The sequence below is a fragment of the Zeugodacus cucurbitae genome, chromosome 2, assembly GCF_028554725.1.
Source record: "Zeugodacus cucurbitae isolate PBARC_wt_2022May chromosome 2, idZeuCucr1.2, whole genome shotgun sequence".
Taxonomy (NCBI): Eukaryota; Metazoa; Arthropoda; class Insecta; order Diptera; family Tephritidae; genus Zeugodacus; species Zeugodacus cucurbitae.
Genome location: NC_071667.1, coordinates 34,377,306 through 34,396,238, shown reverse-complemented (window position 1 = coordinate 34,396,238; position 18,933 = coordinate 34,377,306).

Here is an 18,933-nt window from a genome sequence, read left to right as displayed (position 1 = left end):
TTTATAATGTAAACATAAGGAACCAATGAAGATAGCGGAATAAAACTTTACACAAATAGTGCATATCATCTCTGGCTTCACTTGCGAACAAATTTTTGAAAACGGACCATAACTTTTCAAGGCCCCAGATATCGAACATGTTGAACTCAGCCGGGTCATAACATCTCCATATACAGTGGTGGCCATATCATATAAAACTGGAACGCGATTTAAAAAAAATATGTATATCTTACGATTAAACTTTGCAGATTGTTGATTGAAATTATTTAATTTGGTGTTTTTACTATTATTTAACGTTTATAAAAACCAATATTTTCATTATTTAAAAAAAATACAGGTACGATTTTGATTTGATCTCTAAAATTACGTAGACAAAATATATGCAACTTTTTAGAAACAAAGGTAAAAAATATGTTCTGCTAATATTTTGTTGCAATTACAATGATTTTTCATCAATTCACGATATTTCCTTGGCATTGAGCCAACAACTACAACTTGTCAAAGATTTTCATCGGAATAGATTTTCAGGCTCCTTGAAGTCTATTAAGAAGTTCAACGTAATTTTAAATGTTAGTCCTTTCTATGCGCCTGTTAATCAGATTTTACAAGTTTTCAATAGGATTTAGATCTGGAACCATTCCATAACATTCACAATATTGGCTTAAAGACAATATTTGTCATATTAAGACGTGTCCTTTGTGTGATTTTCCTATTCGAAGATTCAACACTATGGCATTTCCCGCTCAGAATAGGGCAAAATTACACCTTTATAAACACATTTGTAGTTATAATAATTCATAATTCCATTAATTTCATATATTAGTCCAACTCCGTTAGCAGAAAAGCAGCCCCACACAATTACATGGGCTCATATATACTATATATGACGATTTTCGTTATTCTATTAAACTTTATGCCGAATTTATGGATTAATTTGTATGTTATCTTAATAAAATTTCTTCAATAAATTGCGAGAGTATAAAATGTTCGGTTGCACCCGAACTTAGCCTTTCCTTACTTGTTTTGTTTTGATTTTTTGTTGATTCGTAATGGAGCTAAGAATGAAGATTCCGTTTATAAATCCAATTGAGCGACTTTTTTAGCATAAAAGCTTTTCAAAAATGCATGAACTTTATCCTTATTTTCTTTGTGAAAGCTCTTTACTATATCAGGATTTTCCACCAAAACCTTCAACTGCATATTGTTAATAGAATTTAGGTTAGGTTTAATGGCTGTTCCCCAGAAGAGGGAGAAAACACTCAAAGGACAAACATTTGTGAAGTCAAAAAAAAACCCTGATATATAATCATATTGGCTATATATATAGATATTGATATTGAGGAAAGCACCACGACCAGTGGTCTATTGTGCCCTCTCCAAGTCTACAGCGACTCTATAAGACCCAGTACCCTTAAAAATTCCAGGATAGTATTAGGACTAAGGGAGACGATGCGCCCCTCTGTTTGCTCCTGCTTCTGTGAAGCGCTGCACATTCCAGTAGTAAGTGCAGGGGAGTTTTGCCTCCATGTCACAGAAGCGACAGGTCCGCGACGAGACCAAGCCCAGATTATTAAGGTGTTTCCTGAGCTTACAGTGGCCCGTGTATATACCCACCTATACCCTTAGTTTACACCTTGAGAGGTTCATTAAGCACTTGAATCTTTTAGCGTTATAACCTCCCAATAGGCCTTTTGACTGACGCAATCTAGCTGACTGGCGCCAACTCCTCCCTAACTCTTTTTTCTTCTGCCCGGAACATATCCCGGATAGTGTAGGGACCCACTGCCAGAAATGGTTCTGGCCCAGTCGGTACAGTTGCAGCAGCTGTACGAGCAAGCTCGTCTGCAATTTCGTTCCCTTCTATCCCTTTATGTCCCGGCACCCAGATGAGGTGAACTTTATTGCACGTTGATAGATAATTAAGCCTATCCATGCACTCTCTAACCAAGCGGGACTTCGTTTCGTATGAGAAAAGCGCTTTTAGAGCCACTTGGCTATCGCTCATGATGGCAATTCTCTCGTTACGATACCTACGCTGGTTGTTTATCTCAGCGCACCGGTATATTGCATAAACTTAATCCTGGAAGATGCTAGGAAAATCACCCAAGGGCACAGAGAGTTTAGAGCGTGATGTGGGGACTGCAGCCCCAAGTCCTGCCAGCCAGACGTTTACACATCGTTAGTGCCTTGGCAACCATATTATCCACATGAGTATTCCAGCGAAGAGAAGCGTCTAAGGTGATTTCTAGGTATTTCACTACGCTGGAGAATTCAATATCACTACCGCTAAGTTTAATGGTCCTTAGAGCCGGCAGGGTTCTCCGTCTAGTAAAAGGGACGATGGTTGTTTTGGCAGGGTTGATGCCTAGTCCAACCTAGGCGCACCAGCGTTTTGCTAGACTTAAACTCTCTGAATAATATCACATACGGTACTTTCGAATTTGCCAATTGCCAGTATCACTATGTCGGTGGCATTCCCTTGACAGCGGCAGCCCCTAGTGATGCCGATCTGAATTTTTCTTTCCCCTGAGATAGTCTCAACGTCCATCTGCAGATTGGATTTGCCTCTTTTTCATAGCATTGATGATGCTAGAGTGTCAGGCATTATCGAATGCTCAGTCGTTAGCTGGTACAGGGCGGTGTTGGTAGACCTACCAGCTCTGTACGCATGCTGATTTCCGTGCAAAGGTTGCAGCTAGTGTGCCTTTGCCCTAATCTCATTATCGACTATCTTCTCCATGCTTTTCAGCATGAAGGACGTTAGACTAATTGGCCTGAAAGATTTGGCCAAGGAGTAATCCTTCCTACCTATTTCGGGTATGAAGATAACCCTAGCTATCCTCCAGGAGAGCGGAATGTAAGCTAATGCAAGGCTCGCTCTCATCAACCCCACCAGATGAGTTAGTAAGGATTCTCCTCCACACTGTAGAAGGTCCGGGAAGATCCCGGCCGCTCCTGGCGCCTTGAGTTTCTTAAAAGATCCCAAAGACCATTTCACTGAGTACACTGTGAATAGCGTTCTCGCGAGTGCCCAATCAGTGCGGTTAGGGTTATAAGGACCTTTCTGCACAACTTGATTTACTGTTTCATGTGAGCAAAATTGCACTTACAATAAGAGAAATTTTCGAAGATGTGAGATTTTCTCCATGTGAAATTCATGTTATAAAAAACACAAATGTGTGAGTTTTTTCATTGGGAATGTCGTTCACATGAAATTTACAATAAGTACGATAAAGTTGAAATTTCCTCCATTTTTGAAACTGAAAAGGGTTGGAAAAATAAATCAATTGTATTCAGAAAACATAATCAGCCTTATTGTAAGTTTCATGTGAATAAAGCATTCCCATGAAATTTTATTTCCACACGAAAGACGCAGGTAGCAACCTTGTTTTTTTCTCCAATCGCTATCGATGGTGATCCCATTATATAGAGGGAATTATGTTACTGTTCAAATGCATGTCCTTTCTCCTTATTTCCCTTGGGAGCTATATTTAGATTTTCTACCAAACTCTGTTTCCCAAGAGAGAAGGAATACTCTTAGACCTTATAGTCTACGGTCTTTTGTGAACTCCGAAAAACCCTAAATTGATATTAGGACTCGTCAACACGCCCAATCGACTACAAATCTGCATGAGTTTTTTACTTCTAAATCCGCAAAATCGAAGGATAGTTAAAAAAAGTGAGATTCAAGGAATTTTAGTATCGATCTCGCATAGGTGGGTCATTCCATCAGCAAGTTGATTCTTCCTCGTCTTCTTCTAGGAAACTTATGCAGCTAGCATCTGATAAAATTTTTAATGGGACAATGATCCCTTCAAGTAATGATTTATTATTGAGAGCGAAGAGCTTCCTCGACGTCTCACGATTTTCTTTGGGTCAGCGAGATCTTACGACCGACCAGATCTCAGCGGAAGTCTGACTGTCTAGTAGAATATCACCAAAGAATAGGTAGTCCTCCTACTTGTTCCCATTCTACAGTAGTTAATACTAACGTACCTAGCATTGAAAGTTCGTTATAAGCCTTACGTTATTACCTGTGCTTCCTCTGTGGCCAGGCACCCAAACTAGTCTAATCGTAACCGGTATCGCCTGAATGTGAGGGTAGACATTTCCTGACCAGTCTCGAGCAGTTACTACCAGAGAGAATCGTCACTTCACTGAAGGATGTTATGCTTCGAAGCAATAGATCCATTGCTACCTTTATAGCATCCACTTGCGCTTTAAAAACGCTAAAATATTCGTGAAGCCTTTTGAAGTCTTCACCACACAAGGATCCCACCGTATATTAGTTTAGCTTTGGTTTTATATAGCCAACGGGCTACTTAATATACGTAGACCTTCGTACGTATTAAAAAAGTTGTTAATATTGCAACAAACACGAGCGCATCAACAAATAAGCAGGTACCTGCAAGCGAGCAGACAGCGAAGAAAAGCATAACGCAAGGTGAGAATGCACAAATCAAAAAAGGTCCACCTGTTCAGATTGGCATTGACCGCTACGTCAATATTAAAAGGAAATCAAGTCCTGTAAAGTCAGCGGTCAATCCTAAAAAATTTCAAGGCGGCACGCCAACCAAGAATAAACCTGACGTTTTAAATGGTAACAGATTTGCCGTACTAAGCAATGGTTCTGATGATGATGCGTAGGGTGCCACCACAGTCGCGTATGCCAAATCGCCCCTAATATATTTGCGCGAGCGTAGCTCAAATACTCTTGTTGCTAAATTAAGCGAAATTGTAGGTACAAAAAACTTTCATATAGTGTCTTTAAAAAAAGGCAATATAGATGAAACGCAAATACAGACATACACTGAGAAAAGTTTTATGGATGTGGTAAAGTTTTTGTCAGATAAAAACAAAAATTATTATTCCTATCAGTTGAAGAGCTCAAAGGGCCTAGCTGTAGTAATTAAAGGTATAGAGTCTTCTGTAGACTCTAGTGAAATCAAAGAAGCTCTTGAAGATTGTGGCTTTGAAGTTAAAACTGTCGTAAACATCTTTAACAGAAATAAAGTACCACAACCAATGTTTAGAATTGAATTGATGCCGAATTCTAACCAGCTTAAAAAGAACGAAGTGCATCCAATATATAATTTAAAATATTTGCTGCACAGGAGAGTAACCGTAAGAGAACCACACAAAAGAAACGGTCCGGTACAATGCATCAACTGCCAAGAGTACGGGCATACCAAATCTTATTTGCACTCTACGCACTGTTTGTGTGGTATGTGGGGATTTACATCCCACTTCAAAATGTATCCTCAAGAAAGAGGATTTAAACAAAAAATGAAGCAATTGTGGAGGAAGTCACACTGCCAACTACAGGGGTTGTCCTGTTTATAAAGATTTGAAATCGAAGTTGTCACAGGGAATTCAAGCACGACGTAACCAAATGTTACATACTCCCCGTACTGACATTATAGATATCATAGACCATATTCCGAAATCTAATAATATTAAACATAATACTGTACAAGGCCAATGTTGTAAAAGGCAACAATGTACAAATGCAACCACCGCAAAATCCTCCAAATGGTGGTATTGAAACTATGATCATAAATCTTACGCAATGTATGACACAAGTTATGTCTACAATGCAAAACATGAACCAATATTTAATAAAATCACAAAATGCAAATGCTGCAAACTTTATTAAGTAAAAAATGAGCATACTAAACATTTGTATATGGAATGCTAACGGTGTTAACCAACATAAACTAGAGATTATTAGATTTCTGTCTGAAAAAAATATAGATGTAATGTTAATATCAGAGACTCATCTGACAAAAAAAACAATTTTAAAATACCGGGATTTAGACTGTATGTTACAAATCACCCGGATGGAAAAGCACACGGTGGAACGGCAGTATTGGTTAGAAATCGGTTAAACCACTATACTCTGGATTCTCATGCTACAGCACAGTTACAAGCTACAACAATATCGTTAAAAAATCGGGGTTGTGATTTAAATCTAACGGCTATATACTGCCCACCTCGTTTTAAAATTACAGATAGCGAATTTAAAGACTTTTTTGGAACGCTAGGTCATAGATTTCTAGCAGGTGGAGATTATAATGCAAAACACATGGACTGGGGGTCACGCCTTATTAATCCGAAAGGACGCCAGTTGTACCAAACCATTATGAACCACAATAATCTTGATATAATATCTCCTGGTAAGCCCACATACTGGCCCAGTGATCGTAACAAAATACCAGATTTAATTGATTTCGCTGCAACCAAAAATATAGATAGATCGCTTGCGACAGTTGATACATGTACAGACTTATCTTCTGACCATTCACCTGTACTAATAAAGTTGTGTGAACAACCCATATTCGTTGAGCCAAAGGTGGGTCTAACATCTCACAAAACGAACTGGTTAAAATATAAAAAATATGTGAGTAGCCACATTAATATTGATTTAAAAATAGATACAGAAAGAGATATTGATGAAAGCATACGAGAATTTAATGATGTAATATCAAATGCAGCTGTCATAGCAACACCAAACAGAAATAATAAACCAATTAGCCGAAGAAAAATCACTAATAATGAAATAGAAAAGCTTGTAAATGAGAAAAGCCGAGCTAGACGTGAATGGCAGTTAAATCGTTCCCCTTCTACTCAGCTGCAACTAAAATATGCTGTACGAAAACTAAAAACAGCGCTTAAACGCGAGGAAGAATACCACACACACAATTATATAAAGAAACTGTGTCCAAATTCAAACAAAGGAAATTCTCTTTGGAAAGCCCAAAAGTCAATGAAGCCTCCTTGGGTCTATTCAAACGTCATATTCTGAAATTATTAAAATCATAAAAGAGCTGAATCCAAAAAAGTCGGCAGGACACGATAAAATTACTCCAAAAGTGCTAATTGAGTTACCAAATATTGCTTTAACAGCACTCTCCTTGCTCTTTAACGCTATTCTCAGTTTCGGGTACTATCCAATTTCATGGAAAAAGTCGCAGATCATCATGATAGACAAACCAGGTAAAGACTTGACACAGCCGTCTTCATACAGACCAATCAGTCTTCTACCCTGTATTTCTAAAATATTTGAAAAGGTGTTACTATCAAAGATGTCTCCTTTCCTCCATGAAAATAATGTAATACCAACGCACCAATTCGGTTTTCGTGCAAAACATGGCACTGTAGAACAAGTAAATAGAATTACTAACGAAATCAGAAGGGCGTTCGAGTATAGAGAGTACTGTTCTGCTATATTTCTAAATGGGGCTCAGGCGTTCGATAAAGTGTGGCATGACGGGCTTTTATATAAGATTAAAAAAAGCTTACCACTCGAAATGCATAAAACCTTGGAGTCTTATTTAAAAAACAGAAAGTTTACTGTCAAAGTAGGAGACTTCATATCTGAAGAACGACCAATAAGAGCTGGTGTACCGCAGGGCAGTGTTTTAGGGCCAACTCTATACATAATATATACAGCAGACCTTCCAACAGCTCGTAATGTTTTGATATCAACTTTTGCGGATGACACAGCTTTAGTGAGCCGAAACAAATGCCCAATTATAGAATCAAGAGTATTAGAAGAGCATTTGATTTTTGTCGAAGAATGGCTAGCCAACTGGCGTATAAATGTAAATGAACAAAAGTGCAAGCATGTTACATTTTCCCTAAGACCAAAAACGTGCCCGGCAGTTAAAATGAACAATATTTTAGTACCCCAAGCGACTGAAGTAACATATCTTGGTATTCACTTGATTAGAAGGCTCACGTGGAGAAAACACAGGGGAGATTTTAGTTTCTGAGGCGCCAAGATTTAGCCCAAAATAAACACTTTTTATTAAGTAAAAAAAATTGATATCTCGCTCCGTTTACGAGATATCGAACGTTGAAGTTTGTGTTAACAGCAGCCGATGCGCGCACTTACATATGCATTGATGCAGGTGTTATGTGATTGATTTACATATGTGATTGATTTATGTGATTGATTTTATTTTCCAGTGCGGAAAGTAGTTGTACGCGAAAAAACTTTCCATTTCCCTCTCTTTGATAACTCCCGGTGTTGGCTCGATCAGGGTTATTTTTTTGAAGCGCGGCCGAACGCCGCCAGTGCGGAAAATAGTTGTACGCGAAAAAAACTTTCCATTTCCCTCTCTTTGATAACTCCCGGTGTTGGCTCGACCAGGGTTATTTTTTTGAAGCGCGGCCGAAGGCTGCCAGTGCGGAAAGTAGTTGCACGCGAAAAAACTTTCCATTTCCCTCTCTTTGATAACTCCCGGTGTTGGCTCGATCAGGCCAGTGCGGAAAGTAGTTATACGCGAAAAAACTTTCCATTTCCCTATCTTTGATAACTCACGCGAAAAAAACTTTCCATTTCCCTCTCTTTGATAACTCCCGGTGTTGGCTCGACCAGGGTTATTTTTTTGAAGCGCGGCCGAAGGCCGCCAGTGCGGAAAGTAATTGTACGCGAAAAAACTTGTCAATCAATCACATATGTAAATCAATCACAAACACCTGCATCAATGCATATGTAAGTGCGCGCATCGGCTGCTGTTAACACAAACTTCAACGCTCGATATCTCGTAAACGGAGCGAGATATCAATTTTTTTTATTTAACAAAAAGTGTTTATTTTGGGCTAATTTACCTAAAAGTGAACTCAAATCTTGGCGCCCCAGGAACTAAAATCGTGCCAAAACACATATCGAGCAAAATAACCTGCATGAAGATAAGAGCTGCCAACTTAAATTGGCTTCTAAACAAAAATTCAAAACTTAGCCTAGACAACAAAGTTCTGTTATATAACGCGGTCATAAAGCCCATGTGGATGTATAGCATTCAACTGTGGGGTACGCCCTGTGCTACCAATATCGATATAATTCAGAGATTCCATTCAAAAATGCTTAGAACAATCACGTGCTCACCATGGTACATGCGTAATGAAAATATCCATAAAGATCTTGGCATTCTCATGGTAAAGAAAGAAGTAGAGAACAGCAGAAACAAATATTTATCCAAACTCCGAGATCATCCAAACCCATTGGCTAATGCTTTAGTACATTCCTGTAATCAATCACGTCTAAAAAGAAGAGATATGCCAGCACACTGAAGAGCAACGTTTCACCAAAACAACTCAATCACTTGGTTGAGCTTGTCTAGTTTTAATTAGAATTAAGATTTTATAACTTATTGTTAGGCTTCAAAGAGCAGATTCAATAAATAAACAAATATTGAAAAAAACATGTAAGGAAAGGCTAAGTTCGGGTGCAACCGAACATTTTATACTCTCGCAATTTATTGAAGAAATTTAACCAATACATATATGCGGAATAAAGCTCACCGTATTTTTGAAAAACCCATAATTAGTTATATGGGAGCTAGGAGAAGATACTTTTGAAAAAGCTACAATGAGGTATATGGAAATGTTATGACCCGATTTTAATAATTTTTGGAACAGAGACACACTATTAGAAGAAAACAATTTCCTCTGAATTAAATTGAGATATCTGAGAGATTTACCCATATTTTCGGTTAAAATTTATCCTTAGACGCTGAGTTCAACATATTCGATATCTGGGGCCTTGAAAAGTTGTGGTCCGTTTTCGACAATTTTTTCATAAATGAAGCCAGAGATGACATGCATTAATTGTGTAAAGTTTTATTCTGTTATCTTCATTGGTTCCTTATGTTTACATTATAAAGTGAAGGAGTAAGATGGATTTCAAAATTGAGTTATAAGGAAAGTAGTAGTGGTTGTGAACCGATTTTGCCAATTTCCGTGTTATCAGGGTGTGTGGTGGGGTATGTAAGAGACCCGACTGCAGAAAGTTTGGTTTATATAGCTTTATTAGTTTGCGAGTTAAATACAAATAACCGAGTTGTGGGCGGGGCCACGCCCACTTCCCCAAAAAAATTACATCCAAATATGCCCCCTCCTAGTGCGATCCTTTCCAAATTTTACTATTATATCTTTATTTATGGCTTAGTTATGACACTTTATGTGTTTTTGGTTTTCGCCATTTTGTGGGCGTGGCAATGGTCTTCTTATGGTGCCAAGGAATATTTGTGCCAAGTTTCGTCAAGATATCTTAATTTTTACTCAAGTTACAGCTTGCACAGACGGACAGACGGACGGACGGACAGACATCCGGATTTCAAATCTACTCGTCATCCTGATCACTTTGGTATATATGACTCTATACCTAACTCTTTTAGTTTTAGGTGTTACAAACAACCGTTATGTGAACAAAACTTTAATACTCTCGTAGCAACTTTTGTTGCGAGAGTATAAAAAAAGAAATATTGATTAATTTGTTAATTTTTATACTTGTTCCCTACAATTTTTCACATAAACAAAATTTAATTTACAATAAGGGGAAATTTTCGAAGATGTGAAATTTTCCCCATGAGAAATTTATGTTACAAAAAACACAAATGTGAATAAAAACTTTAACTTGAAATCGTTAAAATCGTTTTTATACTTCTTTATTATTTGGAATCAGCTGTTCACGCGGCAAACGAAAACATTGAGGCAAATCAGCAGCCCCGTTCTCATGCCCTCACAAAAATTACCACCCTCACTATTGTGAGGTTTTTGAATTTTTTAAGGGTTATCATATGCTGGCGCAAATTCAAAAGCTCAAATGCTTAAAATTTTCTCTCAAATCTGTGACGTCGGAAAGCAACCCTCACAATTCAAAATCAGTTGTGTTTGTGATTACGACCTTCTAGTATTTGATGTCCGTTGTCTTTCTCTCTGATAATGAATGCGTTGGGAACACTCAGAGTTCGACTCCCTAGTGCGAGCTTGCATATTTCTAATAATTTGTTCTTCAAGCCGCTGCGCACGTTCCATATTCGACTCTCAAGCGCGTACTTGCAAGGTTTTGAAATTTTGTTCAGCAAGCAGCTACGAGAGCTTGTTACTCTACTCTCTGGCACGCGATTGCGATGCGAAGTTTCAGATTAAGATCCATCACGGAGTCTTTTGGATACCCTACATATACATGTGCAAATATGTGATTGTTAGAACTAGCATGGAAAAACTTTTATTTGTTAATGAAATATTTTTATTGTTGGTATGAAGTTAGATCCTGAGGAATGTTTAACTTCTGCATGCATGCGGTGCCAAAGGCAGAAGTTAAACATTCCTCAGGATCTAACTTCATACCAAAAATAAAAATATTTCATTACGTATCCATATTCAAAACTAATTGTTATAAAAATAGCAATAAATAAAATTATTATATTTGTGTACTTCAAAATTTTTACATTTTCAAAATTCATTATTTTTTATGACTATCCATTTCTTCACGTGAGGTGAAAAGCATTTTGCTGTCAAACTGCTATTTTAATAAAATAAAAAAATATTAGGTTGTCAAATATCCCCCTTCCGCTTTTTTGCCCTTTATTCAATGCTATATAAAGAGTGTTTCAGTGATCGAATTTAGTTCAAATATGCGCCGTTTCGTTCAATAATCTGTTTCCATTTAGACGGCAACTTCATAATACACCCCTCATAGAAGCTCCTCTCCTTATTTGCGAAGAACTCGGACAGCCACTTTTCACAAGCCTCTTTTGAGTTCAGCTTTACCACCAAGGGCGTTCGCCATGAACAGGAACAGGTGGTAATCACTTGACGCTATGTCCGAGCTATATGGTGGATGCGATAGAATCTCCCATCCGAGCTCCCGTAGCTTCTGACGAGTCATCAACGAAGTGTGTGGTCTGGCGTTGTCCTGGTGGAACACTACACCCTTCCTGTTGGCCAATTCTGGACGCTTCTGGTCGATCGCCTGCTTCACAGCAAAACCTTCCTGGCCGTCAATCTCGGCTTGGCGGGAAGGTTTCTCTAGCTCTAGATCAGTTTGCAAGTGATTAAATAACGAAATGGAAGCAATATATGTGAGAGAATAAATAGTAGAGGTAAAGAAAGAATGCAATTATAAATGTATGTTGTTAATAGTAGGAGCATTGGCGATGTCCATCCCTAAGATATTTGCGACATCGAAAATCATAATGTCTTTACATTTTGACTTAATATGTAAATAAATATATGTACATAGTTTGGTAATTTAATAAATGTAAGTTCTTATACTATTCTTGAAATTTGTATCGTCTTTTTAGATGAGTTGCATAATATTTTGTATGACGATTGTTTGAATCGTCGATAACATAGTTTCCATACGAGGGCTGCTATATACATTTCTGGCCTAGGCAACACTAAGTGTTGCCAGGTGCAATCTGACATTTCCATTGGAAAGTTTGACATTTTTATACTCTCGCAACAAAGTTGTTAGAGAGTTTTTTATCTAAATTATATATTATGGAATGATTTTCAATCTGATAACATAAAATTCATTTTAAGCACAGTTGAACTATTTTGTTTTTGAAGAGCATTTTAATTTTTTTTGTAAAATAAACCCGGCTTGATAATATAAATTTGTTTTAAATCTGAGTGCAATTACCTTAAGAAAAATTGCCTAATTTTATTAAGAGATTAATCAAGAAATAAAAATGTTATGCGCTAACTTATCACTTATAACAGCAAATGATTTTCACCTGACAACCTTGTTATAATGAGCTCTCTTATTTTGATTTGTAAGCTATAATTTTCGCCAGAATCTATTTAAATAGTTAGTTAGTGGAATTGATAGTGCGGTTTTTGCTCACATGTAAATAATTAATGTAAACGTATCTATTTAGATACTTAAGTTAATTTTATAAGACAAAAAAATTAAAATTTTTAAATTTCACACCTACGTTGTCGCATGTGACCAATTTTAAGTAGTTACCAAAATCACAAATCTTCTGATTTTGGAACAAGCATTTTCTTATTTTAATTGTATGAAAATTAACTGTTTATACCCAAAAGTTTTATGCTTATAATTCCGATGCAGTGGGAACAAGTGTTGTTTTTTGGTGTCGCACGGGTCATTGAAATATAACCTAATAAGAGAACGAAAACTTACATTTATTTGCAATTGTATGCTTTCTTATGCATTTGATTTTGTTCTTTGTACCCTTATAAAGGTTTTACACAAAGCAAAAATTAATGCATGATATGTTTCTTTAACAATTTTTACTAAAGGGCTAAGTTCGGATGTAACCGAACATTTTATACTCTCGCAATTTAATGATGTAATTTTATAAAGATAACACAAGTCGACCCATATATTTGGTATAAAGTTCAATAGAATAACGAAAATCATCATAAATAGTATATGGGGACTGAGTTAATTCCTAAACCGATTGCACTCGTTTTCACCACCAAGTTACAATATATCGAAGACTATACGCTCACTAAATTTTATATTACCTATATTGAGGTATATGGGATCTAGGGGAAGTTATGACCAAATTTTAACCATTTTTGGTACGATAAGTGGGCGATGCCACGCCCATTTCCCATTTTGTAAAAAAATCTGAGTGCAGCTTCCATTTGCCATGTCTTATGTAAAATTTAGTGTTTTTGACGGTTTTCGTTAGTGAGTTAACGCACTTTTAGTCATTTTCAACATAACCTTTGTATGCGAGGAGGGCGTGGTTATTATCAGATTTCTTTAATATTTGGACTGTATAAGGAAATGGCTAAAAGAAAGGACTGCAGATAGTTTGGTTTATACATTATTTCAACTCCCATATCTAACTATTTTATATTTATTTAAAAACTACGGGAAAATACCATCTTGAGATCAAGCATTCATTATTAGATGATATTCGAATAGACCACGTCCAGGACGCAGCGTGATTTGTGGGCCGGTGAAAAACCGTCAATGTCGACCGTTACCGCGCCATTATAACCGACTATTTGATGCCTGATAAAACGGCGCCACTTCCCACATATCACATCAATCAAGGGATTTATTGTAGATAATTTCACGTTTTGTGTGATCGATTGGCCTCCAATGTCGTGTGATATCATACCGTCGAAATGAATGGTCCATCTGAGACGTAGCCGCGGCCAGCATTTGAAGAGATAGGCTGGTATTGCCACTGGCGAAGCGAATGAAATTTCAGTCGAATTTCGCCAGCTCGAATTGTAAGTGACGAACACTTGACGAATTCGCCAAGAATAGGCGGAGGAACCGGCGAAAATTAATATTTGGTATTGTCACTGGCGAAAATGTAAAATTCGCTTCGCCTAAACTGTCAAAATCTGCGAACGTTTATTTCATTCGCCAGTTCAAAACATGTAAGGAAACTGTTATTTGCGCTAATTGCGAATTGAATTAAGAATGGAAAAAACGTGAGTAGAATTTTATTAATTTATTTATTGCATTTAATTTATTAAACATTTTCAGAATAAACAAATAAGGAAGGGCTTAGTTCGGGTTTAACCGAACATTTTATACTCTCGCAATTTATTTATTTAACTTTTTTATATTATATAATATACAATTTGACCCACATATTCGTCATATATATTGTATAAGTCCATTGAAAGTTGGAAACCCTAATATTAGGTTTGAAGCACCGAGGTCCTCATGTTCGATATATGGAGCCTTGAAAATATATGGTCCGATTTTGGCGATTTTTAGAATGGGGCTGCCACACTTTAAACGTAGTATTTGTGCAAAGTTCTGCACCGATATCTTCACTAGTGCTTACTTTATATATTGTAAAGTAAACGATTCAGATCGTCTTCAAAGTTCTGGTATATAGGATGTAGGCGTGGTTGTGAAGCGATTTGGCCAATTTTCACAACATATTATTGGGAGGTAAGGAAACTATTACAAACCAAGTTTCATTGAAATCGGTAGAGCAGTTCCTGAGATATGGTTTTGATTTTTTAAAAAAATCTGAGTGGCCCCGCCACTTAAATCGGTTATTTATATATATCTCACAAACGAATAAAGCTATATAAAATAAACTCTCTGCAGTCGATTCTCTTACGTACCCCACCACACACCATGAAAATAGTTAAAATTAAAAATTACATCCAAATATGCCCCTTCCTAGTGCGATCCTTTATTCCAAATTTTACTGTTATAACTTTACTTATGGCTTAGTTATGACACTTTATGTGTTTTTGGTTTTCGCCATTTTGTGGGCGTGGCAATGTACCGATTGTGCTCATTTTCGACGGACGGACGGACAGACATCCGGATTTCAACTCCACTCGTCATCCTGATCATTTATATATATAACCCCATAGCTAACTCTTTTATTTCTTGGTGACACAAACAACCGTTATGTGAACAAAACTATAATACTCTGTGCAACAGGTTGCGAGAGTATAAAAATAAAATTTAAAATTAATATGTGTATGTTTCAGTTTACACAAAAATAGGAAATTAAAATAAAGGTTTGTTCTTATATATAGTGTACAGATATGTATATATGTATGCGCTAAAAATTGTTTCGCAGTATGAGATCACATTTAATTTATTTAATACATCAATATGAAATTAATGTACACTCAAATCATTAAATGGATAATTAATTAAAAAAGTTTGTAATTTTTTTCTGATGAAAGTTTAAAAATCTGTTTTTAAAAAGTCTGTCATCCATGCTGGAGGTACTTTCCCCTTAAGACACCTTGGATTTCTTGATTTTCCGATTACGAACACTTTTTTAAAAGTTCCATCAGCGTTACAAAGAACGCTTTCGTCTACGTTGAAAATATTACATGGTTCATAATCTTTTAGTATATCTTTTAATACTGAATCTCGAAAAGTTCCTGTCTGCGCGAGTTACATATATGAATAAACCAACAACAAAGAGTAAAACTGATAAATTTGCTGAATTTCTTAACGAAATTAACCACACAACCGGAAATCAATAAAACTTTGATAAGACACCATTTCCTTTGCTTTTGTAAAATTCAATGTAAAAGATATAAAACAAAATCACTTAATTCACAATATTTCCGAGAACTTGAATAACCTGAGTTCATTAACTTTGGTCAGCAATTAAGTAATAACGATGCATAAGCAAATGCATCTTTAATGTAAAACATATGTAATAAGTAAAATACGTAATTATGCTTTGTAAGCAGAAATACCATTGTACCATTAACTTGAACCATTACAATTATTAACAAAAATTGTAAATTCAATCTGACTTAACCATCTAAACCAACTGGTCTTTTTTTCGCAAATTCGGTAAATATTTTTAAAAACGCTTAGACACTTTCTAGTGTCGGTAGGATCCTTTAAAAAAGTAAAGTGAATTAAAGGAGCCAGTGATACGAACCGTGTCCTAAAGAGAGCAAAATAAACAAGTAAGGAAGGGCTAAGTTCGGGTGTAACCGAACATTTTATACTCTCGCAATTTATTTATTTAACTTTATTTATAATATATAATACACAATTTGACCCACATATGCGTCATATATATTGAATAAAGTCCATTGAAAGTTGGAAACCATAATATTAGGTTAGAAGCACCGGGGTGCTCGTGTTCGATATATGGGGCCTTAGAAACCTATGGTCCGATTTCGGCGATTTTTATAATGGGGCTGCCACACTATTAACATAGTATTTGTGCAAAGTTCTGCATCGATATCTTCACTAGTACTTTATATATTGTAAAGTAATCGATTCAGATTTTCTTCAAAGTTCTGGTATATAGGAAATAGGCGTGGTTGTGAAGCGATTTGGCCTATTTTCACAACATATCATTGGGCTGTAAGGAAACTATTAAAAACCAAGTTTCATTGAAATCGGTAGAGTAGTTCCTGAGTTATGGTTTTTGATCCATAAGTGGGCGACGCCACGCCCATTTTCCATTTTGTAAAAAAATCTGAGTGCAGCTTTCATCTGCCATTTCTTATGTGAAATTTAGTGTTTCTGACGTTTTTCGTTAGTGAGTTAACCCACTTTTAGTAATTTCCAACCTAACTTTTGTATGGGAGGTGGGCGTGGTTATTATCCGATTTCTTTCAGTTTTGGACTGTATTAGGAAGTGGCTAGACTGCAGATAGTTTGGCTTATATAGCTCTATTGGTTTGCGAGATATGTACAAAAAGCTTAGTAGGGGCGGGGTCACGCCCACTTCCCCAAAAAAATTACATCCAAATATGCCCCTTCATAGTGCGATCCTACATACCAAATTTTATTTCCATAGCTTTATTTATGGCTTAGTTATGGCACTTTATGTGTTTTCGGTTTTCGCCATTTTGTGGGCGTGGCAGTGGTCCGATTTTGCTCATTTTCGAAAGCAACCTTCCTATGGTGCCAAGAAATAAGTGTGCCAAGTTTCATCAAGATATCTTAATTTTTACTCAAGTTACAGCTTGCACAGACGGACGGACGGACGGACGGACCCTTATCACTTTGGTATATATAACCCTATATCTAACTCGTTTAGTTTTGGGTGTTACAAACAACCGTTATGTGAACAAAACTATAATACTCTCTTTAGCAACATTTGTTGCGAGAGTATAAAAATAAATTATATTTCGCGTAAATACCGTTTTATAATACCCAAAAATAATTCTGAGAATCTGTAGCCAATTTAGGAGTTGACCAGACCCTCCAGAATATAATAAAATATATATATTTCAATAGTCAAACACAAAACAAAACAAGTAAGGAAAGGCTAAGTTCGGGTGTAACCGAACATTTTATACTCTCGCAATTTATTTATTTAACTTTATTTATATTATATAATACACAATTTGACCCACATATTCATCATATATATTGTAAAAAGTCCATTGAAAGTTGGAAACCCTAATATTAGGTTAGAAGCACCGAGGTCCTCATGTTCGATACATGGGGCCTTGAAAACCTATGGTCCGATTTCAGCGATATTTAGAATGGGGCTTCCACACTATAAAGATAGTATTTGTGCAAAGTTCTGCATCGATATCTTCACTAGTGCTTCCTTTATATATTACAAAGTTAACGATTCAGATCGTCTTCAAAGTTCTGGTATATAGGAAGTTGGCGTGGTTGTGAAGCGATTTGGCCTTTTTTCACAACATATCATTGGGATGTAAGAAAACTATTACAAACCAAGTTTCATTGAAATCGGTCGAGTAGTTCCTGAGATATGGTTTTTGGCCCATAAGTGGGCGATTCCACGCCCATTTTCCATTTTGTAAAAAAATCTGAGTGCAGTTTCTATCTGCCATTTCTTATGTAAAATTTAGTGTTTCTGGCGTATTTCGTTACTGAGTTAACTCACTTTTAGTAAGTTTCAACTTAACCTTTGTATGGGAGGTGGGCGTGGTTATTATCCGATTTTAACTATTTTCATGGTGTGTGGTGGGGTACGTAAGAGAACTGACTGCAGAAAATTTGGTTTATATAGCTTTATTGGTTTGCGAGTTATATACAAATAACCGATTTGGGGGCGGGGCCATGCCCACTTTCACAAAAAAAATTACATTCAAATATGCCCCTTCCTAGTGCGAACGTCTATTCCAAATTTTACTTTTATAACTTTATTTATGGCTTAGTTATGCCACTTTATGTGTTTTTGGTTTTCGCCATTTTGTAGGCGTGGCAGTGGTCCGATTTTGCCCAACAACCCTCTCACGGTCCCAAGGAACGTGTGTTCCAAGTTTCATCAAGATATCTCAATTTTTACTCAAGTTATCCGTTGCACGGGCGGACGGACGGACGGACGGACAGACAGACATTCGGATTTTTACTCGTCTCGTCACCCTGATAATTTTTATATATATAACCCTATATCTAACTCGTTTAGTTTTATGACTTACAAACAACCGTTAGGTGAACAAAACTATAATACTCTCTTTAGCAACTTTTGTTGCGAGAGTATAAAAAAATAGACACCACCAAAACCAAAGGTGTAGTGAACATTTATTGTGTGAGTGAAAATTGGTTAAAAAGAAGGTGCGCAGTTAACACTAACGGAGTCGACACCACACCATACATATATATAAAACGAAAGTTAGAAAAATAAATAAAGTTGAGGTGGACACCACTAAGAATAAAGTGAGTGAACAGTTATAACAAAAATTAAAAAAGGCGAAAGTGAATGAGCGACA